The sequence below is a fragment of the Meleagris gallopavo genome, chromosome 1 (genome assembly GCF_000146605.3).
Source record: "Meleagris gallopavo isolate NT-WF06-2002-E0010 breed Aviagen turkey brand Nicholas breeding stock chromosome 1, Turkey_5.1, whole genome shotgun sequence".
NCBI lineage: Eukaryota > Metazoa > Chordata > Aves > Galliformes > Phasianidae > Meleagris > Meleagris gallopavo.
The window spans coordinates 46,717,758-46,726,808 of NC_015011.2; the positions used below are offsets into that span (position 1 = coordinate 46,717,758).

General features: G+C 44.1%; 1 long non-coding RNA gene across 1 annotated transcript; it reads right to left on the reverse strand.

Annotated features, from left to right (window-relative positions):
• Positions 1-938: 938 nt before the first annotated feature.
• LOC109366923 lies at positions 939-8,420 on the reverse strand. Its single transcript, XR_002113638.1, has 3 exons — positions 8,115-8,420; positions 7,886-7,983; positions 939-1,128 (listed from the first exon to the last, which is right to left on the reverse strand). It is a non-coding gene; the product is annotated as an uncharacterized LOC109366923 (long non-coding RNA).
• Between the last annotated feature and the right edge of the window lie 631 nt (positions 8,421-9,051).

Genomic DNA, 9,051 nt, shown 5'->3' on the forward strand with positions numbered 1-9,051 from the left:
TCAAATTCATCACCCAGATTTAGAAAACCAGTCACAATGCCTCCCTTTTCAGTCAATTAAAAAAAGAAGAGAGAGAGAGAAGGTAAATCATCTTCCTGATGTCCCTAAAATATTTAATTGAATATTATAGTTAAGTACATAACATTAGATGAGACAAGTCCAGGCCTTATGAGAAAACCAATGAATTGCTTCCATCAAGTTCGCTGTGTTCAGAATGAAACCAGTCAGGAGTAATCCTAGGTCGTGACAAAGATTTATTTCCAATGCAAGCACTGATAAACTTTCCCAAGAAGCCTGGGGCTTCAGAAAGGATTAGAGAAAATCTAGCACAGCTTCCCTTCTTTCTGAATCTTCCTGACCACTTTCTTTGGATATCTGAACTTCATCACCTAATTGTTCTTTTCTTTCCACAATAATCCACTTATTTTTTCTCACACAGATTTTACAGTGTGTTTAGTATCCTATTCCTTTTGTTTATATGAGTTAGAAGAAGAATAAGAGGTTTTGGCCTAGCCTGCCTATACAATTACAAACCTTTCCTCTCCTTTGATATATATAAATATAATGGAAATCTCAAAGGTGATGAAAGGTTTATATATATAAAAACCTGGAACGTGAAACCCATTTATTCCACAGCCACAAGTGAAAAGCACTGGCATTACAAATATGGTCTTGCATGCCAGCCAATCACAAAACTATCTCTTTGAGAGATGTCACAATCCAGGTATGGACCAGAATGAGGTATACTACTCCTTGCATAGCCTCAAATACAAGGAGTACACGTGTAGAGGCAGGCAACGCTGAGATCCAAGTTCAGTGCACCTGTTTTCTCTGGTACTTAATTGGCTCAGATTTGGAGCACCCATGGTCAACCATGTTCTGCAGAGAGAGCTTCCCTGCACTTCAGTGAGGACAAGAAGAGATGCCAATATGCAGAATTAGAAAAAGATGAGAGAGGTTCATTTGACAGTCTGTTGAAACATGGGCAACTGAGTAACTGGAGGCTGAGTGACTAGCAGGTACTATTTGTCGTTGTTTCAAGCAATGAGTTACTCTAGAGGAAGAAACAATATAAGGCAGCCATCCCCAGGGTGCAGCTTCAGCAAGATCATGCATTTGGATTTGAGCCTGCAAGGCAAAATACAAAGGGATTATTGGAGCTGCTTGCTAAGAAGGATAGCATGCACATGCAAGACGGTGCCATGTTCAATGTCATGTAAGGAAATCTCCTGAGAGCTCTCTGGAAGCTCCGTCAAACAGTAGAAGAGCATTAGTGCACTTGACACTGAGTGTCTGCCTTCTAGAGTTGCAGTTACAGGCCAGCCTAGGACACCGCCACACTGAGACATCATTTTCATGGCACATGCCCATCTGGTGACCTGTGTGCAAAGGGTCTCTATAGTTTCACCTGGAAGAGTACAGAAACGCTGTCACAGATTAAAAAACAAAAAACAAAAAACAATGGTAATTCCTACACAGTTACGTAGAGATATCTGAGCAGACACTCAAGATGTTACATCATATGAAGTCCTGTAAGAGTGTTATATAGAGGTCCTGGAGGTATTATTTGATGTAGATCCTCTAGCACAGATACCATGTTTCCAAACTGCCTTTGCATCTCAGCGGTGGCTGTTTCCACCTACAGGAGAGGACATCCATGCAGGCAGTGATGTGTGGGAAGGGAACTGGCAAAGCAAGTGCTGCTGCCAAATAAATAGTAACTTGGATCCCCAGAGGTTTCTGTTTGGCCTGGAGGACAAGTCAACCAGCAGAACAGATCAGCCTAGCTACTTCTCAATGCAAACTCCTGGGAATAGCCCTACCTAAGCACAGCAAATGCTTCCCCCACAAGCTCTAATCTTACCAGAGTTCAAATACAAGCAACATGAAAGATCCTACAGTGTTGCCTCCGCTTCAAGTTGGTGCTAAAACTAAACCTGTCTTCATCAGATTAGAGAGCCTCGTTGCCTCCTCAAACCTCAACATCTCTAATCCTGCCTCATACCCACTCCCGAAGCTCAGAACCAATTCCTGGACCAGTGCTCCCAGCAAGCAGACTGGCAGCCCGTACCCTTGGCAGGGTCTTGCAGCCAACCTGCATTTCCATTGATGCAGCAAATCAGAACTGAACAGTCTCCTAACCTGAACCTTATAGGGCACAGCGGTCTCCAGATCTACTGTCTGCATTGTTCACACTCACGCTACACAGCCCGGCTGTATCTGCTGCTCCAAGGGCAGCCCCTGCCAGGGAGACCCAGCAGGGCTGAAGTTCTGCAGAATCACAGCTGCTCCTTTGTCCTGATTTCCCCCAGCTCCTCTATGATTTCATTCAGCTGAAGTCACTACAGCTTTTCCAAGCCTATGTAGGTAGGGCAGATCCCTTGACAGTTAGATTTCTTATTTATTTTTTTAAATGAGTACTGTTTGGGGGTGGAGGCTGGAGGGGGAGGGTGCTTAAATGCAAAACCCTGAACCTATAGGATAAAATTTCCACTAAGCCTAAGGGAAGAAGCTGCCTGATTGATGGGTAACATTACTATAGAGGGAAAGAACAAATAGGGTGAAGATGCTGCCAGATGGGAAACTGAATCCTTCTTGGCTCAGTGCACATAGATATAGCTGGTGGTATACATACCAGTGGCAAATTCTGCAAACAAGCTTTAATTCTAAGCATTGCTAGTACCAAATTCTGCCACTGTCTATTAGCAGCGACAAATATTGCACTCTAGTGACTGGAGAGCTTGGAAAAACCTTTCCTTGTCCCACTCAGCAGATTTTACCCGTGACCTTAGCAGTCACCAGTCAAAAGAGAATGAAAGGACATCTTCCTTGCCCACACTGCTTCCACTCCTCCATCAGCTGGAACCTCTGTGCAGAGAGAGACCCACAAAGGGTGGCTCTTTACAGAAAGCAAGATGGTTTCTACGTGGGTGAGATTGTTGTTGTGAGGGCTCTGAAGAGGGAGAAAAATCTCCTCTGTTACTAAGCAGAGATCTGAAGGCTGTTGTCGGGGGAGAAGCAGAAGAATTCCATAAAAGGAAAAATTATTCTGCCTTCAACCAAACCACCTCACCTCTGATCTTGTCAGATCTTACAGCAGCAGGGCTGGTCAGCACAAGAGGGTCAGTCCCAAGTGGAGCACAAACGGAGCTTCTCATCCCACATGGATCCTGTGGGCTTTGTAAGGTTTTATTTTCTGACAGGAAAGAGAGCGCTCTATGATCCAGGGGGTGCTACAGGTACATCATATGAAGCATCTAATCTGTCTTTCTCATCTAATCCCAATAGGAGGAGTTCAATAATGCCTGAGTACCACCCCTCTTTCCACTTCTTTCCTCCCACCCGAACTGCTCCAGCTGCTTGCAAGCCTCAGCACTGCTTGAACATCTGAGCGTGAAATGTATTTCTATTAGAATTGATGGAAGGTCCTTGGGAACAAAGTGATCCATTGAAAAGTCATCCACTGAGAATCATAGAATCATTAAGGTTGGAAAAGACCTCTAAAATATCAGGTCTAATCATAGAATCACTCCGGTTGGAAAATACCTTAAAGATCATCAAGTCCAACCACGATCAAACTATTACGACCCTAACAACCCTCCATAACTCTCATGTCCCTGAGCACCACATCCAAACAGTTTTTAAACACATCCAGGGATGGTGACTCAACCATCTCCCTGGGGAGCCTGTTCCAGTGCTTAACCACCCTTTCTATAAAGAAGTTTTTCCTGATATCCAACCTAAACTTACTCTGGCACAACTGAAGGCCATTGATCTTCTCACTGGCCATCATCCCCCTACCACCAGCACTGGCCACCTAGCCATATCCCTAAGTACCACATCTACACATTTCTTGAACCAATGAGGGTGACTCCACCACCTCCCTGTTCCAGTGCCTAACCACTAAAGGTGACCTCTTGACTGATGAACAGGAGACTCCCAGGACATGAACACAGGAATGGCCATCCTGAGCTTAGAGCTTAGGATTTCCACCCATTGGAGTTGATGTGATTCACTGTGGTCTCCTAGTAAGAGACACCACTGAAACCCAACCCTCTTTCACACAGCACCTGGGGATTACTTAAGGCAGTTTGTCTCCCTGTTTTGCCTCTGTACTGACAGCAGTGTTGCAAGTGCTGTGACACCACAGCAGCACACTGGGACATGAATGGCAGCAGGGTTAAGTGTACCCTTGGCTCAAGCAAGTCAGTGTTAATTTCTCTCCATATGACTGTTGTTTAAATTCATTGTATGACAAGCAGAAGGAAAAGAATATATCAGGAGAAGGAAATAACCAGCTCATGTCCTGCTGCTCTTTGGCCAGTAAAGTGATAAGACAGAAAAGAGAGAGCAGGCTTTTCCTCTGCAACATTAAGAAGCTGAGAACTGCAAAGCAAATGAAAAGTATATTTGAAGATAGTACAAATCCTCAATAAAGCCTCTCTGAAACTTGCTGAAAAATTTCAAAGTGTATCGGGAAAGCTGGGATTCTCTAAAGGATAAATCCATTACAGGGTGAACAGAGGAGGAGAGACAGACGCAGATGGTCAGGCTGGGCCCTCCAGAACAAAGCAGGGGTGTAGCATGAGCTTTAACCCTTATCTTTGCAGCACTTTGGATCTATGTCAGGAATGGAGATGAAGCACCTCAAGTGGGTCTTTGGTCTCTGCTCTCCTTCAGTCTCTCATTTCAGAGCCCCAGCATGCTGGCACTTAAGACAGAGACTGCTAGAGCAAACAAGTGTGGCCTAGTCCCCATCCCATCTTGCTCTCTTCCTCAGGCAGGGAAAAGGCTGTGTGTAGGGTGATTGCAGATGTGATGTTGAGGTCTTTGGAAGGAGCTGTAGATACAGTCACTAATCCAAAATCTTGGTATTCTCCAGTGCCTCCTAGAGCAGAGCAAGCAGAAACAGGCTCTGCCTCATTTTCCAGATCTACACTAGCCTTAGCTACTCCAGTATGAAATCACTTGGCCTAAATTCTGTCTACTCACAGAATGGCCAGGGTTGGAAGGGACCTCAAGGATCATGAATCTCCAACCCCCCCACCACAGGCAGGGCCACCAACCTCCCCATTTAATACTAAACCAGGCTGCCCAAGGCCCCATCCAACCTGGCCTTGAACACCTGTAGAGACAGGGCATCCACAACCTCTCTGGGCAGCCTGTTCCAGCATCTCAACACTCTCTCTGTAAAGAACCACTCTTCAAGGATTTCTCTCTCCCTCCCCCCCATTTCCATATCCAACAAGTTAATTACAGGCCTATTTCAATTAAATTAAGAAATTTTACAATTTGTTGTCAGGTAAATACAGAATATGCTGTCTGGAGAAGGACATTTCTTTCAATGACAACTAATTAGACAGAGCTCCTTTTCCAGTCTGGTAGTTGAGGAAAACATTCTTTAAATGCTGGAGAGAAGAGCCCATCCTCTCTATGCTGCACATCCAGCATGAATTGCTCAGGAAGGCTCCTCAGAGGATACAAGCTATTTATCCCTTTCATAGAGTCATAGAATTATTAAAGTTGGAAAAGAGCTCTAAGATCACCCAGTCCAACCATCAGGCCATCCCCACCATGCCCACTAACCACATCCCTCCGTGCCACATACATATGGTTCTGGAATACCTCCAGGGACAGTGACTTCACCACCTCCCTGGGCAGCCTATGCCACTGCAGCATCATTCTTTCAGATAAGATTTTTTTTTTTTTTTAAAAACTAATGCCCAACCTGAACCTCCTCTGGCACAACTTGAGACCATTCCTTCTCTTCCCTATTGCTGTTATCTGACAAAAGAGGCTGACCTCTACCTCACTACAACCTCTTTTTAAGTTGTTTCGCACAGTTCCAGTTTAAGAATAGACACTGTCAAGACCAACTCAGACATCAGTGTGAAAGGCCAGGGAAATACACTTATTTTTGATAGGAAGAATGTGAAGCAACCTTATTTTGTTTGCTGCATATGGATATGCTTCTTGAGGGAATGCATTCAGTAACCAATGTCTACAGTGCTCTCAGCACTTAGTGGGAAGGCAGGTAAGAGAGAAGCAATAGGACACAGCTATACCTCTTTCTAGCAACAGATGTTTTGCCTTAGGAGTTTGTACTCCTCAGAGCCCACCAGGCAGGTGACCAGGCCTTGATTACAAGCAAAGGCCTGAGAGCATGAAGGGAGCAGGAAATAAGCAGGGAAAGAGCAACTCTGCTTTATATGTAGAGTGGGGGGGAGGAAGAAAGCCCACATCCCACATGAGGATGAAAAAACCTGAAAACAATACAGGCCACAGCACATACAGCAAAGGAAAGAATGGAGAGATTATGCAGATGTAGGACTCAGCCCAGAACAGTTCCATCATAAAAAGAGATGGAGAAAAGTGTACCAGGCATCCATCACTAAAATTAAACATAGCCCAAGAAGGAAACAGTTCAAGGTAAGTTAAGGTGGACAGGAGCAGATCCTGGTGAGGAATGAGAAGAATTGGTGTGGGAAAGAGCAATCACTCATCCTTGAGGAGACTCGCACACTTGCTCTTGCTAAAGGACAGGAGCAGATTACCCCAAATAAGGAGGCTCCTCTGCATCCTTCTTGCACATCCACATGAGCCTTTCCCCTATACCTAAGATTCGTGTACCAATGCAACCAACAGCATTGGCAAAGATAGTAAAATATGTGCATTGTTCACAGTGAATCTTTCCCCAACACCATTTCCAGGCAGGTAGAATGGGCTTCATGGCTCTCAGCAGCAGATTTTGATCTGAGGTCACAGAAAAGCTTAAGTTAGAAAGGACCCTCAAAGATCATCAAGTTCCAAACCCCTGCCATGGGCAGGGTTAACAACCACTAAAATCAGGCACCAGCCTGGGCCACCAGCATCAGTGGCCCATTCAACACCTCCAGGGATGGTGCATCCACAACTTCTCTGGGCAGCCTGTGCTAGTAACTCACTAGCCTCTCAGTGAAAACCTTCCCTGACACCTAGTCTAAATCTCCCCTTTTTTAGTTTAAAATTGTTTCCCCTTGTCCTATCACTAACCATGTAAAAGATGGGAAGGGTTAGGCGGACTGACCACCTCTGATCATCTTTGCCTGCAGTAAGCCAACAAGAGGAAAACACCGTTCTATAGAATGATCTTTAAAAAAATCTCCTGCTTAGGCATTATAACTTGTTGTTTTAGTAACTGTGACAATATGTGCTCTTCTTCTAATAAGATCAGCTCTCTGGACATTCAATGGCAGAATCCCAGAAAGCTAGATTAGCAGACTGGGAAAGCATAGGTACTTCAGGGAACAGTAGGTTTCAGGTCTCATTTGGGGAGGCAGGCAGCTTCCAAGTAAACTCTCGGCCCTGGGTAGTGACTGAAACATTACCAACATTTCCAGGAAGGAAGGAAGAAAGAATAAAGTTATTATAAGAAGAGGAAGAAAGCCTTTGATGCTTAGTTTATTGAGAGGCATAATACGATATATGAGAGATTTAGCCAGAATTATTGAGAACTGGAGACTGCCAAGTCCTTCAGAAGAGAGATATAGAGTTGTTCAGAACACTTCAAAGAACTTAGAAGAGACAGCATCACTGCAGATTTCTTGTAGGAGTATTGGGCTACTCCTTCAAGCTTGACCCAACAATGACTTTATTTAAAAAAAAAAAAAAAAATAACACCACACAAAAAACAGAACTAGGAGAGCATCTTCACATTACTGCCTTCCTAGTTATTTATCCCCTTACTGCTGTTCTATATGTTAAAACAGCCCATTAAAGCAATTAAACACCTCACAATACCTTCCATAGGCATTATTTAGCCTCATTTTAAAGGAAAGCCAAATCATAAAGACTGTGAGGTGCCAGATTTCAGCTGCTGCCATAAAAATCACAAAGGTAAACACACCTTGAATTGCCAGGAACTTCTAATAGAACAGGCATAGAATCCCAATAACCTGTACCCCAGAGGCTGGCCAAGTCTTCAGAAAAGGCTCCCCACTGGGGCTGGAGGGAACATAACACAATAGAAAACACAGCAGTAACAACAGAGTAGCAAAGCCTTAGGCTACAGCAAATGAGGATTCGCTCAAACAAAACAGCCATAGGCACAGAAATAAACAAAAGAAGCTACTTACCTTCAAAAGACATCAGGTATCTCCAGAGAGATACCTTTGCCTTCACAGCCAACCCTTAAATGAGGTCTGGGAAAGGATGGATCCTAGCTCCAGCCCTTTCAGTCACTCAGGCGCATTGCACACACCTGAGCTTCCCTGTGTTGGCCCTGTCTTCCCACCAGGTGCTCGGTTGCTTATTCAAGCTGGGACTTAGCATTTCCACTAATATATACAAACAGTAAGCCTGGAAACCTTGACCACAAAGATTTTTCCTTAGCAGACAAAGATAATATTGTTGATTGAAGGTGAGAGCAATAGAGATGGCAGGGGTTTCATTTCTGATACCAAGGAGTTAGACATCTAGGGGAGATTAATGTACTATAATTTTTGATGTCCAAGTACTGATGAAAACATAACATAGGAAATGCAGCTAGATTCATTTGCAGTTATGGGAGAGACAGTTTCCTTTATATTGTGATTCTCCTGATCTATTTGAGATAGATACTTAAGGAAAAGCTGAATCATGCTCTTCCTCTCTCATGGCTATAAGAGGAGCCTGGCACTATGGTAGGCATCTATCCTCAGAGAGAAAAATACACCACCTTTGAAGAGGAAGAGGGGAAAAAAAAGGCAGTTGCCTTTTCCTCCATGAGAAAACTGAGCTCACTTATCCAATCACTTATACAGCCTTGGTGTCAAGAAGGATCTACTGCTCTTGTCTGTTCAGCCTCATCTTTCTCATTTCTCTGCTCCTTTGGGTCCACTGCATTTGGCCCATGAAGGCTGAAGCAAGGCCTGCTGCTGAGAAAAACCCACCACCACTTGAAGAAAGGGCAATTAAAGTGATCACTTGGCTTTTCTCTTTCTGATTCGCAGATAGATGAAGACAAGGAGAGCTGTGACACTTTACGGTGTACAAGAGATGCTTCACAGAAAAAATGAGAAGATGCTCTTAAGA